This window comes from Macaca nemestrina, chromosome 13 (genome assembly GCF_043159975.1).
Source record: "Macaca nemestrina isolate mMacNem1 chromosome 13, mMacNem.hap1, whole genome shotgun sequence".
NCBI lineage: Eukaryota > Metazoa > Chordata > Mammalia > Primates > Cercopithecidae > Macaca > Macaca nemestrina.
Genome location: NC_092137.1, coordinates 66,995,539 through 67,013,146, shown reverse-complemented (window position 1 = coordinate 67,013,146; position 17,608 = coordinate 66,995,539). Strand labels below are relative to the sequence as shown.

The window sequence follows — 17,608 nt, the reverse complement described above, 5'->3', positions numbered from 1 at the left end:
TCAGGATAGTAGGGGCTGGAGAAAATCAACTGGCCATGGAAGATCACCCCTACATAGACCCCCTTCCACCCAAGACACTCATCCTGAAGATGCAGAACCTGAGGCTATGAGAAGCAGCTCAGAAGACAGCCCTCTAGAGCCAGAACCACTTTCAAGTTCTGGGCTGCCATGTGTGTTCTGGATTCAGTTTCTTTACTTTTCAAATCGGAGGGTTTTTTTCATTTATAAGATTGAGACTGTAGAGTCGTACATCATTTACCACTTGTAAAGATAAAAATCAATATACATCTTAAGTTCCTAGTACATTGCTTTCCAAAGTAAGTGCTCAATAAATGATACATAATGATTATTATCATTATTTTTGTTATCATTTAAGAGATTTGTCAAAAATGAGGCTCTACTGTAGGTGTAACATGCTGGGCTCCCAGCCCAATTACTGTCTTGGCAATTTTTTTCCATAAAATTTTCTTAATTACCTGGAATTATCACTAACTTTTCAACCAAGGAAAAGAAGAAGCCACTTTTGAGGAACATGAATTAGCATGTTTAAAAAATCGATTCTCTATTAGCCAAAAAGAATAACCTAGAGAAATCAGATTAAAATTATATATACATATATACAATAAAATACAAAACATTGCTTGGAAACAAATCGAGTGACACATTTTCCTGGAGTCTGAAATGACCCAGATGAATCTGTAGTGCGACTCATTGTATCTAAAGAAGAATCATGCAGTGATTCTGTCAAGTGTGATAGAAAGGACCTTCTCAGCCATGGTCATCTTGCCCAGGATTTTCCACGGTGACCTTATTTGTGGTCACAATGGGTGCATCCCCCAAGAAGGATGGTCTTCCAGGAGTCACTGAAAATTTCAAGAAGTGAAAATCCAACAGAAAATACTTGAACCCAGGAATAAAATGGAAGCCTTGAAGACTGAAGGGTATGTAAGCATTTATTTGTCACTTTGTCATTCCTCCTTTAGATGTGTTTTTCTTGGGGATTCAACGTGGTAACTAAGAATACAGTTATATAGTCGAAAACTTTGGGATTGAAAAATTACAGTAGAGAAGAATTTCTGGTAAAATGACTTCAAGAAACATCACACACACACACATGCACACACACACAGAGGTCAAAACACAAACACACTTAAGAAAAAAAGACATTGGAAATAAATTAAATTTACTGTTTAATTTGATTGCCTTTAAGATAATACGTTCAGTAAGGATGTGAATATAAGCAATGTGGAAAAAATAAAATAAACCAAGAGGAAGCAGTGCCAACCTCATCCATTAGAAATAAGAGGAGATGTTTCAAGGCAAAATTCCTCCTTCCGCACTAAGGATTCTTGGTCTTTTGAGTTGAGTTCTCTGAACAGGGCTGCAGAGCCTCAGACTCCACTAGTTCTCCCTCCTTTCAAGCCCCTATCTCTGCCCCTGCTTATCTGAATATATAGGCCTGCCCTTTGCTCAGATTTATGGGTCCAGCAAGGGCTGTGTGTATTTACAGTGCTCTGACCTGAAGACCCCGGGCTGAAGGAGAAGAGGAGGAAACTGGGACCTATTCCATAAACAGAGACAGATCTGAGGGGGAGGTAAAAGGCTTTGCTAGCACTTAACATTTTTAACTATTTGGCCAAAGCTTATGAATTACCGATTAGATTAGAGTACAAGAAAAACGAAAGACATTGGTGGAGATATGGAGAGAGTAAATTGTATATTTTCGCTCTAGTCTAGTTGCTTGGAGGTTCTGAGTTTGGGGATTTGGGTGTGGTTAAATTTAAAATGAAAGGTCAGAAAGAAAATTGATAAGTCAGTTACAGAGGGAGTTTTCAAATGCTTTGGGAAGACAAAGCGTCTACAAAAATGAGGATATAAACAACATTTAATAAGTTGGAAAATTTCTCCAACCACAAGTTAAGCTCCTTGTGTGAAGCAAGATTCGTTGCATTTTTTAAACTGTAATTGGTTATAGAAGAAAAATCCCCTGCTCTATGTTTAAATGAGAACACATTGCCATAGATGACCAAAAGCCAATCAATTATGAGTTTAAATATTTTTCTTAAAGCCTGGTGACCCACTTGAAAGCATCTGTTTTCAAACAGGGCTGCTTTGTAAATGGGCCACCAGTATGTAAAGCAACTGGTCCATCTCTAAGGGGCATGCACCAGTTCAAATGCAAAATAAAAAGCACTTATATCTTGAGCAGTGCTTAGCACCCCAAAATGAATCCCTCTTCCTCAGGGCCATATGTTTGTGTACTAGCAAAATGTGAAAACACAACTTTTATTTGGAGCCATTCTCAAATGATCTACTTGCTGAAAAAACTTGAGTTCGTGGGAGAAAACCCTTACCTACCAACTGACTACATCAGAAATAATCCAGCGTCATAGGTAAAGGCTACAATATTCAATAGAGAACTCAAAAACAAAGCAACCAGGACAAGACAGTGAGTGAATCCTCCACAAATCCATTTACATTACAATGGAGCAAAAATGTTAATATGCATCACTGAGGCTGTGATTAGAAAATTTGTGAAATATCATCGAATTGCTTCTTTTTACTCATTTTGATATAAAGCAACTATGTTCCCATGATGTCATCTGTTAAAGCTATAATGATTTGCTATAGTGATGATATTGTGTGACTGGAACATTTTGTCTCAACTAAAATATGTTGTGGATAATAATGTTGTTACAGTCCATTCTAAGGGGACCTGTGTGACTTAGATTGAATTATTATTAATAACTGCATGAGAAAATACATGTGCTTCACATTGTGTGTGGCACTTTAGAAATGTTAACCTGTTTATATTATATTATTATTAAAGTCATTTGTCAGGAAATCAAAAGTAAAATTAATTCTATAACTGAACTTTTTAAAAAATTTATAATCCAAAAAGCACATAAATGCATTTTCTTTTCCATTTATGTGTGCTATTTTATGCTGAAAATTAAGCATAAAATTCTAAGCAGTTGAATTAAAGGAGGCATTTGATTATTACATCAGTATAAGCTGACTACAGAACAGCGGAAACTTGGGCAAAAAATGATGAATGGGAAAGAGCTATCCTAACAAGGTTGCATTTCTAAAGTAAAATGAAATATGTGACATAGTATTCTAGAAAACTAATATCTTTACTGCTATCTCTTTTGAACTTTTCCTCTAAAATAGTAAAACTTCTGCTTTGTAAATAATGCATACTCAAAACAGATGCAACTGCATGCGGACTATTTAGAAGAATATTTGGAGCTATTACATCGTAGCTAAAATGCTTCCCCGTGTCATTTCTGTTGAGATCCATTTGCCAGTAAAATAATTTTTTTCTCTAATATGGTGTGGATCGTAGCACCAATGAGTTCAGATGTAACCATTTCAGAGCAGAGGCCTAGCTCAGTATGTCAGGAAAAAAAAAAAAGAAAAGAAAAGAAAAGAAAAAAAACGCACCACAAAGAACATTGAGATGAATGGCTCTATTTTATGAGCCATAAAAGTTTTATTCATCTTGACACTGAAACAGGTTTAGGCAGTGAGTTGACACGCCTTAAATAAATAAGTGGAATTAATTCCCCAGCCCTTGAAACAATAGCAGCATGCATGTAGCACGGAGAAATGCCCCATTGTTTCCCTGTGGCTGCCTGATATTGATATTATTTGTGTTTTTCTGTGCTGCTTCCTCAGGGGCCTGGTTGATCCACTTCAGATTCATCCCCTGTTTTATTAGAGGTTGAAAAAGGTTCAAGACCTGGTTGTACCACAGCTCCCACCGACAGCTAAGGAACCAGTTTGGCGTCTGGTTTGTCTGTTGTTTTACTGCTGACCTTCAAATCAACTTTAACCCCTGACCTCTGGAGGCATCTATCATGACAAGAGGCTGTTTAACACAAATGGTGCCCATTTATAGGGGAAGAGACTCAGAAGATTTCCTTTTTATGAAGAATTTAGTTTTTCACCCCTCTTTTCTCAGTCACCACAGGTGAAATCCCTCTCAGCAGCTGGCTTATGAAATAATGTGAAGGGAGGCCTTAATGAGCAGAACGCACCCTCAGCTGGAGATAAATATATGCAAATGAGATGCACAAACAAAGGAGCCTGGACAGAGAAATATCTGCAATTCCAGCAAAATGCTGCCTGCAGCTCGAAGATGAACAGCTTTGATAAAATGGTAACAAAAAGCACCTTTTTATCCTCCAGCGTGTTTTACATTGCAATAGACCATTGTCATTGCAACCCAGTGGAGCATGCAGAGGTTCTCTGCACTGTTTCAGAAAACTGTTTAAACATTTGTTTTAAGGCATTCATGAAATATAATCAATGGACTGCTTCTTTGTTGTTGTTGTGATTTTTTTTTTTTTTTCATGAGTGTGTTTTAGATGTTACTGTAGTTATTTTACCTGTTGGTCTTTTCGTGGTTTAATGTTGCTGGCTTGCTGTGCTAGTTCATGTTTTGGTGACTGTTTCTTCCACTAGTGAGAATGAATTTTTTTTTTTTTTTTTTACACATTTCAATGGAAAGAGATTTCAAGTTAATAACTAGTAAGAATCAGCTTTGAGCAGCACCCAAACAACTAGTTTTAATGATGGTAATCAAGTGTGAGAGCTAATTCAGAGACAGGCATGTTAACATGCTGATTTTAATAAGCTTTAAAAAGGCAATCTCTAACTTTTAAAAGTCTCTTTTTAATTTAATTGTTCTTGGTTCATATGATGCCAAAACAAACAAAACCATTAAAATATGTTTTCAATATGTATCCACGGTGTTATTTGATGATGTTCTAAATTAGCATCATGTTGGTAAAATATTGATTTGATAAGCTTTAAAAATGGAAAAGCTGGAATTATTGACCTAGTTAGAGGAAAAAGCAACGTTTTTTCCTAAAAATGAACAAAGCCCCAGCGCCAAGATCTTAAACCAGAGAAAGGTTGGGCTCACGACACACACATTGCTGTGTTTGGGCATATGTATTGTGTTTAAGTGAATTGTCAAAGCAGCTAAGGTGAGAGAAGGAACACTATGCGCTTCACATGTGCCAAAATACTATCACTCTAAAAGCTCAGCAATATTTGGTTCTTTCATTTATAACACAGCCCTAGCATTCCGCAGCAAGAGATGTACAAGGACCTTTACATTTCCTTTACCTAAATTATTTCATCTTGGTAGCTAGGATTGGAGTGGAGACATTCTTCTGAGTACTGTGTAGCTTTCACATTTTATGTGCATTTCATCAGGCAAATGTCAAATTTGCTAATAACAAGAAAATCTCCTCATTTTTAATCATGCCACTCCTGTTGCATGAGGTGGGGTGGGGGGTGGGGGATGGACGCAAGCAGGGGGCGGAGGAGGAAGCATAAAAGCATTGAGCAGTCTGACCAAAGAGAAGAAGGGGAAAAATGCTTATTTGGATTTTTAAATGACACATGCTTGATTATGTCAAGGCCTGTATCAGTGCATCATTAAATTCAGAATTTCAGGAGTTAATAGAAAGTTGGTTATATTAGGGATGCTTTTTCAAGCCCAGGTTCGAAGCAGCATAATTATGTTCAACTGCTGTTGTTTGGAAAGGGCAAACAGCATCTTAGGCACAGAACAATGAAATTACAGCTGAGATTTAGGTTAGCAAAAGCCATCTTCTCTAGGCTTTTATGATTCATTATTTCCCATTAAATACAGTATTAGAAGTGTACACTAGATAGCTCATGGTTGCTGCTCTCGGAGCACATTATCTATATTACACAGGTCTGGGGAGCAGAATTAGAAAACTTTGGGGGAATGAGCAATATGTGTTTGCTGATAGAAGTACCATATGGCTCATCTTCTTCAATTGCTTTCATTGCGACTCTGATGCTGGAGAAATTAAAGTTTTATTTGATGTGGCACAGCTTAATGAACTGTCTTCTGTTAGGAAAATTGAATATGTTTCCTGTTATTTGAGCACAGAGCCTCCATGGTTTGGCTGATGAGGGATGCATTATGTATTGTTTATTTAGCATTTTGAAAACAAAAGCAAGATATTGAAGGTAAAATTGATTACTGCTGGATTGCATTATATAATCAAGTTTTCTCCCTTTAAATTTCCCTTTACAATCCTTTTGTAATGTTTTAATGTGAGATTGTTCCAGCTTTTTGTTTTTCAAAGGTACACAGAACTTGGTTTTATTAAAATACCTTTATTTGTAAACAAGCCACATGAAACTGTGAAGCCAGTATTGCTACATTTATAAAGTTCTAAGAACGATGTTTGGAAAAAAAGAAAATAATTCAATTTGAATGAAACTAATTGCGAAACTTCTAGTGAATCCCCAGTCAGTTCTGAGAGAATCTAATGTTTGGCTAGTTGAAAGGGGGATGTCATTTTCTTTTGTTTGAAATAGACACTTAAGAACATGCTGGGGTGGGGCCATAAGAGAAGGAAGACAATTTTAATATTCGGAAATACAAACCTAAAAATATCGTTTTAAATTTTTGAGTTAGTCGTCAGTGAATAAGAAGCTGTATTCGACCTGCAGATTAAAGAAAATAAAGTGTAGATCAGAGGAATTTACATTTTTAGTGAATAAATAGGATTACAATATGCTTACACACTGAGAAGGCTGGGATGCTAACCCTGTGAATATTCTCTACTCCCTGAAGAATCTATAAGAGAATAGATTTAAAATTTTGTTTAATTTCCTTGTTTTTGTTCTGGTTTTGATTGTGTTTGAAAAATAAGAAATCTGAATAATCTCTAAAAAGACTGAATGTAAAATCATCTTCTAATCACTGCATTTCTTTCTTTCATTTTTCAGTGAGAAATATTCCCCACGTGTGCTGATGCCTCAGACACACCAATCCGCAACAAGCAACTAGGATAAAAAATAGTTAAAAGTGAATCAACATTTATCTGGAATATGCAATCCTGACCCCCTTACGCACCCCCTCTCCCCCCCAACACACACACAAAGTCATTTGTCTTCTGTGTCCTGTGATGTTTTGAGGATTCTGGCAAATATGGCAGTTAAACAAACTTCTAGCACAATCTAAATACAGTCTGTTCAAGAGAGGCTTCCAATGTTTATAGTCCAGAAGTAAAGAAAAAAAAAAATCTGGTTTTTAACCAAGAATAGTGCTCTTGAAAATGTCTCCGAACAAAGTGTTTAAGTAAAACTTTGGCCATAGATATTCTCCATTCCTCATTCTTTGCTGATTTTTTTTTTTTTCCAGTGAGGACTTTTCATATGCCATCATTTGCTGCTGCTGCTTCTTCTTCTTTTTTTTGTGTGTTTTTTGTTTTTGAAATTAACAAACTAATTTTAAAAATTAACGCCTGACTGGGGACCTAGTCCTACAAACTTCCTTTAGATACAGTTGAGAAGAAAACATCGCATTTTTATGAAGCCCCTCTCCTGACAGGGGACTGGAGGAGGAACACCATTATGCATTGTTATCAGCGTGGTGTAATTTGACTGTTGACAAAGTATCCGTGGCAGTGCGAATGAGCGCAGTTAGAAGTGTGGCGGATTGTAATCAAGAAGATGCTTAGCTGTGCAACACTGCATCTTGAGCAGATTTGAATCAACATTGCCTTAAGGGGACACACACACACATACCAAAAGAAAAAAAATCCATTAATTTTTAGAGGGAAAATTAGAGTGGCACTTGATGAAGTGAAATTTGACATGCGTTAATTGGTGTGCAGCTCTCCTAATTAGAGATTTTCAAATTCTTTTACTGCTGTCACCGTGATGGCACATTGTCTTGCTGGACAAATACTAAAATTGCCAATTGGTTTGATCAGGAAGTTTTACATATGAAGATAAGACTGTATCCTCTAGTCCACTTCCAAAAGGTGGACAGCTGGAGAGCAAAGATGACTTTCAGCTTTACCTTCACCCCAGATAAAAAAGGAGTATTAAAATAGTTTCATTATGAGACTTAATGTGAAGGAAGCAGGTACCAATACAATTTTCTTAAACAGATGCAAACATTCCTTTGATACTCATGCTTCTGCTTCATATGAAATATTTCAGGTAGAAAAAGAAAGCCAGTGAAATGCTACATTATATATATATACATTCTCATATTTCTACTTATATTCTTTGGAAATTGGAGTTAGGTGGATTTTTTGAAAGCTCACGTCACATTTTTCCCTGGTCTGAGATCTAAGGCACTCCAGTTCCCCTTCTTGTCTTAAAGTAATTATACTGATGTTTGGCCCCCAGGATGGCACCAAATATGATACCACAATAATTTTGGTTCCTTTTTCCAACTCCTCTTGTCTAGCCCTTGAACCTCTCTTAATTCATTAACATACTGAATTTTTTCAATTTTCCATTTTCTTACAATAACAATATTAATGCCAGGGTGAAAGCTTGATTGGAGCTAAATTACTTGTTACCTGCTGGCATTTATTTATATGGCATTGAATTATAAAGCTTTGCTATTGTCATGCCTTGGGCGAATTGTTTATGACACCAGTAATAGGAGTAATTGTTATTGTTGAAATTACCTGTCAGCTACCCATAGCAGTGGCCCTTGTCCCACTGACAAATAGTGACAAGGGAGAGGTATCCTCCATGCGTCCCCCTGATGGCTTCTCCTCTGATAATAAGAAGTGCAGGGCCTCTGATAATTTGCCTGTCACTGTTGAGTGCAGCTCAGAGAGAGTTGGCCAAATTGTTGTCATTCACTTTGACAAAGACAGCAAAATGCTCCTGTGCAAGAGGAGGATTATCAAAATAAATGAAATCGCTTACACCCCCCTTTGTTTGTTTGGCTCAAGAATTGCCTGGCTTTGTATGAGGTTGTGAAATCAAGGTCCAGTTCTTATCGATGTGCCTCTGTTCATTCTAAGATGAGGATCCCAGGAAAGGAAAGGCACCTTAGGAGACTCACCAGTTTGCAGTTTGCATTGGCTAGTAAAAAATTATATCCAAATGTAAAGGGAAAGTCAATAAAATTGTGATGAGTCTAATAGGTCGTTAAATACATTAATTTAAAAAACATCTAAAATTTACACCTTTTGTTTCCTGGTTTCCATTTGTCCCTCTGATTCTTTTTTGGCCCACACAGACATTCAAATTCAACAAGCATTCAAAAATGCACAGGTTTCTTCTTTGCAATCAAGTTTTCTTTAGAAGTTTAGAAATCTCCATCTCTGACTCTTACAGCTTTAAAAGATTATCTAGTTGGATTTAGGATTATTATTTCAAATGGTTGGTTCCTTTCCATAAATTACCTTTTCTTTATATACTATCTTCATGAGTAAAAAGATAAATGAAACATAGTTCCAGGTATGAAGCATCAATTATCACAGCCTTACAGAGGAAGCAAAATGGGCCTGTTATTGCCAGAGTGCAAATATTAATATAAACCTTTGCATTTTAAAATCCCTTGGTTGCAGCCCGTGAACCTGTCATAGAGGGGGAAAGGGACAGGGAGCAGCAGGGATGGTGTGGGGGAGTGTCCCTGTCTGAAAGAAATGGACTTGAAACAAATCAAACCTTTGCTCTTGTAAAAACCAGAATCATTCCCACCTTTCCACAAAAGCCATCATTTCATGGTAGGAATATTCTTATTTTTAAGGTGCCTGGGAGGCTACTACTCATAGATCTTCTTGACAAATACTTCCTCTTATAAGAACTTGAAAAGAAAAGGAAAAAATAACTAGGATAAATGTAAAATATTGGCTCCGTATAGGATAGTAATCAGCTGTTTATTGGTCTCTACTAGACAAGTAATGACCAACCACAGTGTTAAGTACCAGCAACATTGCCTTGGGCCCTTGCCTCCTAACACCAGCCATTATCTGATTAGAGAACCTCCAAAGAAGTCACTATTGCATAATTTTATGGGTCTTAACAGTGCAGGTTGGCTGGCAGAAAAACTACCTAGGAGGGTTGATAAAGCAACAGTGAAACATGATTTTATTTACTTCACTTACACCTTGGTCTCTGAAAGAGTACCTGAGTATCTCACATACTGGTGGCTGCACAGGAAACCTAAAATCAACCCAAATAGGAATTGCATGGGACATGGGGGAGGTGGAGCGGGGAGACAGGAAAAGTAAAATTATCTGTCTCTTGAAGCTTTTCATGAACTGCACAGTTTGAAGTAATGAACAACATTGTTATAGGCATCTAGATCCTTTCTTAGGTGTTATGTATTTAAAGCAGGTAAATAGGGTTTTAGCAGTGCTAAAACCATACATGTAATATGATTATAGGAATAAAATGTGTTTCTAATCCTTAATAATAATGTATTCTTCTAAAGGCAACCACTCCATGGTTAACTATGTTGAATGTCCCTGATTAACAAGTGGAAGGCAGTGACATAATTAAGAGGTTATCTGTAGTAATAAAAATGCCCAAACCTGTCTTGGAATGTGATCCCTTTAACAGATAATTTTTAAGAATGCATGTCCTTGCTTTCTCTGTGGAGACGCACGTTAGTGATCCCAGGAGGGGAAATAAACATACGTTTTTAAATGAAGATATTTAAAATGTACCCCATATTTCAGCATGTTGCTATAACCTGGTCTTTTTTATGTTCCTCCTATAAAACCTAAATTAAGCCTCTTAGGAGTGGTTTTGCTGCAAGTTTCGACTAAAAACACAATACATTTTAAATGGTTCCAGTACTTGAGTGCACTTTAACATGTAATCACTAATGTGCATTCTCTTCCTCTCTCTTCCAAGCACCAGTCCTTCTAAAAGGATGAGACTTCTTTAAAATTTAGCTTCATTTGAAATGTAAACTTTTAACAAATAGTAATTGCTTCTCTAGCTCTATTGATGAAGTGACTGGCAGCAAATCTTTTCTTTCTTTTTTATCCCCCCTCTCTCTGTAACATTTTGAAATACCCATCAGTGTCAAAGGAAACTGCACACGCCTCCTTTGGTGCTCTAAATAAGGCTCAGCAATGTTAAGAAAAATGTCAGAAAAAGCTCAGTGGATTAAAGGAACATTTCTGCACCATGTCAAGGAGGATGGCAGGGCAGACTGGTCTGCATAATTTTGAAAGATATTTTTTGTAAAACGCTTACTCTTAGAAACCAAATGAAATTTTATTTGGAAAGATTGGATATTGTATTTGATAACATACAACCTTCGGTTGTTTTTCTAAATCTTGTTATTTTTTAAATATGTCTCTGGTATGTATTCTTTAAATTAGAACTATAATACACTCATCTTTTGGTAGAATGTTCCTGTACCCGGGTGCAGCGTTAAAATACATTTCAGACTCTTTCATGCGTTTTTCTTTTTTTTCTAAAATTCTTGGAATGTTCACTCAGCGAAAGCAGTGAAAATGCTCGGCTCTTCCACATGCAAATTATTTGAACTAGTCAGTCCTTCTTCCCCTTAAATAAAATGTGTATATAGCTTTGGAGATTTTCAAAAAATAAATCATTTACATGCATTTGTGAATTAAAAATAAATTACTGGTATGAGGTTTTTAGTTTGTTTTGTTCTGTTTTACTGAAGAATATGCAATAGTCACAAAATAGTACAACGACAGTAAAATATTCCACAGTATTGTAACTATGTAATTAAAACAACGTCAAAAAACATCTTACAAATTTAATACTAGATACCACCAGAAATGGCAAGATTAGTTTTACAGAAACAAGGTAAGTGTCAGCTGGTTTTAAATATAAACTTTTCCAAAACAGGTTAAGAATGAATTTAGACAAATTTGACTCTTAACCTTTAAAGATTTCCTGCCCATTTCTGTATGTCCTTTATTACATTAATTTTTTATTTAAATTACACCATTAACTGGATATGAATTTATCAAGAATACATGTATTGATTTATAAAACAGTACCATTAATTATTATAATAGCTAGATGTAGCTGATATTACAAAGCCATTTAAAGGTTTTTAATATAACTTGGACATACATAGATAGATAGACATTATGGACAAGACTACAATTTAAACGGGCTACCAGCAGTTAATGAAATCCTTGATTTATATTCTAGTTTAGAGATTGATTATATTGTTGCTTTGTAAAACTATTTATATTATGCCATTATTCAAAGGATGTCTCAATAAAAAAGCTAAATAAAATATTCAGTCAATTCCCAAAGCAGATTTTGTTTTCTATATTTTAAATGCTGGTGAAAATAATTGATTGTGTGTGTTCCAAGCTTTGTCATTTCCATTCCAGAGGTGGCTTTCCTGATGGGAGCATCGTTTGCATATGCACACTTTCGCACACTTTTGATCCTTGCGGAAACAAACCCCTTGTCTTTATTTCATTATGCCTCCCACCCCCGGTAACAAACCCATGTATATTTCACAGACCCCGAATATCAGGACACATAAGTCTTTCTGGCATCTTTTATGTTATGCATTTTTTTTTCTTAAGGTTGTGGAAAACTGGGACTTACCCCAAAGCCGCAAAGCAGGCAATCACGAAGAGTATTTGGGTAAGAATGCAATCTGAAGAGGAAAAGAAGAAAAATGAGGAAGAATATCAGCAAATAACAGTAACACTTTCAAATTACTTTTCAAATGGTAATTAGCCAGCAAATAGATTGAAAGTTAAATTCTTTTCACATTGTACTTGGTTTGGGTCTCCCAGTCTCTTTATTTATATCACTTTTCCTTGCCTGGCAACATATGTTACCGATTTATTATAGTATTTTTACTGTTAGCAGACAAATCTAAAGGCTAGCTGAGAAGGCTAGCTTCATCTGATGACTTTAACAACAACTGCAGGGCATCCTTGAGGGTGAGCCAATAGGCTCTTTTGAAGCTATAATACTATTAACCATTTTGATGCTGAAATACTTCTCATAGCCAAAATTGGTTCTGTTTTTTCACGGGCACTCCAGGTTCTACACATAAGAAAGTTAATGTAAATGATTTGTTTTGTAAATATTTCAATAGCCTTCTAAGCACTTTCTTCCATGTGTCTTAAGTTCCCTAAGAGCCATCGGTTTCTTTATTTCCCCTTCTTTTACAGACACTGAAATCTGTGGCACACATTCATAAGTAAACAGCTATCAAGCATCAGGTTAAGTTGTCACGTCTCTCTCCCCCATGCCATTAATTCTCTGCTATGCTATTAAAAGAAACAAACATCCTTTAGAATTTAAATGATCACGTTTCTCTGCTATATGTACAGCCTAGAAAAGTAAAGTTCAAGCAAGATTCTTCTTGGCTGAGAATCTGAAATTACTTTCCAAATTAGAGACACCATTAAAATCAAGACCGTTTTAACAGATATGTGACCCTAGCTAAAGGTTTATGCCTTTTAACATGCCCACGTGAAAACATCTGTTTTAGAATTTTATTTATTGACTAAAATATTGATTTTAAAGGTAACAAACTTCCATTTTTATGATTTCTAATGTATGTCAATCCAAATTATCTTGTCATTTTAATTTAAAATTTTTAGCCACAATTTCTCAATTTAAATGTCTACGTGGGATTCATTTACAATTTCAGATACATTTCATAAAACCTCCTTTGAGCACTCATGACTTGAAGATTTAGAAATTAAATCCCAATTACTGGAAGACAGTATTTCTTGTCTAAAGGGTCTGGCTCAGCAACTAAAATTTAATGTAATTTCGATATTGGAATTCAACCAATAAAAACCAGACATTCAATGCAGTACTGGGGGTTCTGACGGTCAAAAACGTCCATTTTGAGGACCTGAAATACATTCTGGACCCCTGGGATCCAGAAGGTACTAAGAGACCATTCAATATGTCCATCCAAACATACCTAACATGAGAGATTCTGTCTACAAATCATAACAATGCCGCAGCTCTCCAACATATTTCAGAATACACAATCATACCTGGTTTTAAGACATTTACATACAAAATTTGACTTCAAAACAGGTGGAGAAATAACTACATCCATGCATTCATCTGATTCTAATTTGTATGGAAAGTTATCAGATCTTTATCATTTATACTTCAATACACTTTAACCACTCTTATTTTAGTATTTATGACAATGGCCCCACCCACTGCACCTAAATAATAATAATAATGAGTAAATGTTATATTCAGAAACATATAGTTGTATAGTTTCATCGTAGTCTAAATTATGGTACTATTTAAGTTGGCCGATAGTTTATATCTGTTATCAGATACTTACAATGTGTATTTCTTTTTTGTCCCAGCGTGGCATTGTATGGTGACTGTGGGTAATTTTAGGTCAGAAGTAATTATGATCAAAAGGATTTCAGCTTCAGAAAATGAGGCCAACTTTTTGAAGGCATAAATGCACTCCATTCCAAAAGTGATTATATGTCGGGTTATGAATTCCCAAGTGACTCAGTGCTAGTCCCGTCATTCTAAATGCCCTAATTAAGACAAGTTAGTTTTTAAATATTATTCTTCGAGAGAGATGGAGACAATAAGGTTGGAGAGCCAAGAGTTTTCTTTGTCCTCAAAAACGTATGTTTTTGAACCAAAATCGAATCTCTAGCAGAGTTTGATCCGCCCGCATATTTAGAAGCCTGCCAACTGTGTACACAGGGCTCTGTGCTTTTCTACAACAGGTCCTCTTCTCTGATAACCAGCCGGCAGCACTCTTAATAGAGATGCCTTCCCACCCTCCTCTACCTACCACATTCTCTCTCTCTCTCCTCTCTCTTTCACCTTAAAACAGGTGTCTTTTTAATACCTGAGTCTAAAGATACAGGTTTCTCCAGCTTCTGGCTCCAACTCTGTCATGATCGTTTTTAATAATATGGCCCCTTCTCAAAACCACTCAGAGTCTTAGCTGGAATCCCCACTCTGCCCAACCTCAACTCTTCCCCGAACCCCATGGGCCACCCCCCGGCTTTCTGTTTTGTTCATCACCTTGGTTTCTTACCCCCCCAGCCCCATTTCTGACCTGCTCTTTTTCTGGATCAGACGCAGGCAGGTTGAGAGGTAATGAGAACCAGATGGACATAGTGCAGAAATTGCCCAAATGGGTATGAGAATGTGGGGAGCTGTCAGGCATGGAGAGAAGCTGGAATTTTTCAGCAATAAAATGGGATTTATCGCCACTCTACCACAGTCATTGCCGACAACCGTTTACCTTGACAGAAACCCCATTCCAATAGGCCACGCCGATGCAGATTCTTTTTTCCCAAAGAGTGATGATTGGTATTTGTTCTAAGGCTCAAATGGCCTGCACTAAAGGTGAAGCATTAGGCCAAAGTCCTGTATTCCCCACTGAGGCAAATGAACCTGCTAAAATAAGTTCCTTCCACAATGGCTGTGTAATTGAAACCAGAAAGTGAGAGAATTTGATAAATTGCTTGACCCTGAAGGAATGTTAAGGTCATAAATTTTCATTGCATTTTTTTCTCTCCTTTTTTTATATTTTCATATATTGATTATATTTAGTATCTGCCTCAAAATTCAACAAGCTTACAGATCATCGGATGTGGTCCCAAGGGAAAGCACAGTAAATCATCAATTAAGAGGGCATGGAGCATTCTCCCCTCATCTTCCAAAGAGAAATGCCAGCTCCTTGGTAGTCCAAGGACAGTTATGGAGGTGTCTCACATCTCAGAATTATTCAATTTAGCACACAATTTGTCCTGGCGTGGACAAAGTAAAATCTACAGAAAAGATGTTTTTCAGAAGGGCGCTGCTATACTTCTATCATTTAAGAATGATGAACTGTTAAGAAACTGGCAATCCATTTGCAGGAATCACACCCACATACCTTTTCTCACGGTAACCTAAAAATAAGAAAGATTGTATTTTAGCTACAAAGGGCGATCCCCGTTTTTAGGTAAGTTGAAAGTGTGCCTGTGTTTGCGAGCGTGAGCACCCGTGCTTCTGAATGCTGGTTTTGGCAAGTTCACTTTGAAATTATTCAAACTTTTTCTTTTTTGAAATGTGGATTGTCTTAATGTGGTAATAAAGCACAGGTCATAAAAACAGCCCAAGTCACATATTACACAATGTAAAATGGACTCAAATATGAAAGTCATCACATAGTAGAAAATTTCTACACATCTTGCTGGAAGGTTTTACTTGTTTTTCTAAAAAATGAATGAACTGAGCTTGCCAGCATTTTAATTTAGCTATATTCTCTACTGATCACTTATGGTGCTTTATTATGAAGACATATATTCTCTCAATTGTAAGCAGGTTAAATAATTTCCTGATAGCCAAAATGTCTTGTCCTTGACAATTTTAAAGGACAACATATCTCCTTTGTATTTGTGTGCTAGGTTTGTTAGAACCATTAAAGAAATAAAATCAGAAGTATTTTATCACTAATACATCAGTTTTATGTTCAGGATTTTCAGAATTCCAGAGGCCCAAAATGAGACGCAGGGTGGAGTTCCTCATTTACCATTAGGAAAACTTCTCTAAATTAAGAAAGTTTCCTGTTGATTTATTTTCAATGACTACTTATCAGCTTAGAATTTGAAACCAATGCTAGCTTTGGGATGCATAGGTATTAAATAAACCCATGAGTTTTTCCTCAAAACCCTCTGAATTGTGTAAGAAAAAGATCATTGATGTTGCTTTCCACAAAGCATTATCAGTAGGGATGAGGCTAAATAATGTCTAGTTTTATATCTCACTTTCTTTCGTTCACAAGTAATTAATGACAGTGTTTATTAAAGGTATTTCTATCTCAAAGTAATTTTTTTGTCAAGTAAAGAAGAAGGAAAGAAGGCCCATGAAAGAAATAAATCTCAAATTTTTGTTATTTGTGAATACAAAGTCAGAATTTTTGAGTAATATGAAGTAGTAAGAAGTGCCAGGGCAGTTAGAAACCATGGAATCTAGCACCAGAGTACAGAACAAGATGATAATTTTCATATGTTATTGCTTATGTGCATATGAATATCCTAATAAGATTTCAACAGCAACATGTCTTCATCTTATAGAAAGGAGATCATGATATACATATGATCAGCCTTTAACCCAGTGTCTTTTTCTAGTGTTAAAATGTGGCTTCCTTCCTCTGCCCTCAATAATTTTGCCACAAGCCTGTTTCAAACAAACAAAAAATAAATATATGCATATGCATATATATACATACATATGTATAAATAAAATATGAACAGAAAATGGATTCAATCACTAATATTTTTGCAAACTAATGTCCAGCTGATGCAACTCAATTTTATTTTGCATCACATTAGTGTCATAATGGTAATGACTAGCCTTTATTCACTAACAGTTTGAGTCAGCACTTTGAGACATTTTCAAATTAGGTCATACTGCACATTCGTGGCTGATACAAAGGTTGATTAAGAGACCTGCACAATTGTAAAGTGATGTGGTGTGAGTTGAATTAAGTTCTCTCTGATAGTTACGGGAAATGTGAGCCACTATAAGCAGAAATAATGTATGGGCTATAGGGGGAGAATATATTTCCACAGAGTGCTTGAAGTAATACTCATTTACAATTTAACAAAGTCCTCTGTCTGTTATGGAAGAATTCTATCACGGGACCTGAAAACAAGCAATGCATTACAAAAAGGACACTGGAGGCCTGGTCTCCAGTTCTGTTTCGGTGAAAGTCAGTTTTTGCCTTTATGTCCCTTTTGACCTTCTCAATAAAGACCTTTTTTCCCGCCTCTAGACACTGTCTGCTGCTTTTCTGAAAACGATCCTGTGTCACAACCAGACCATTTGCCCA

At 36.2% G+C, this 17,608-nt stretch overlaps 1 long non-coding RNA gene across 5 annotated transcripts in view; it reads right to left on the bottom strand.

Moving 5' to 3' along the window:
* Positions 1–3,063: 3,063 nt before the first annotated feature.
* The window catches only part of LOC139357884 (uncharacterized), a 113,192-nt gene continuing 98,647 nt past the window's right edge, over positions 3,064–17,608 (bottom strand). For all 5 annotated transcript variants that reach the window (XR_011611835.1, XR_011611832.1, XR_011611834.1 and 2 more), the window contains one exon: positions 3,064–12,424. This is a non-coding gene — a long non-coding RNA (uncharacterized lncRNA). The remainder of the gene's footprint in view (positions 12,425–17,608) is intronic.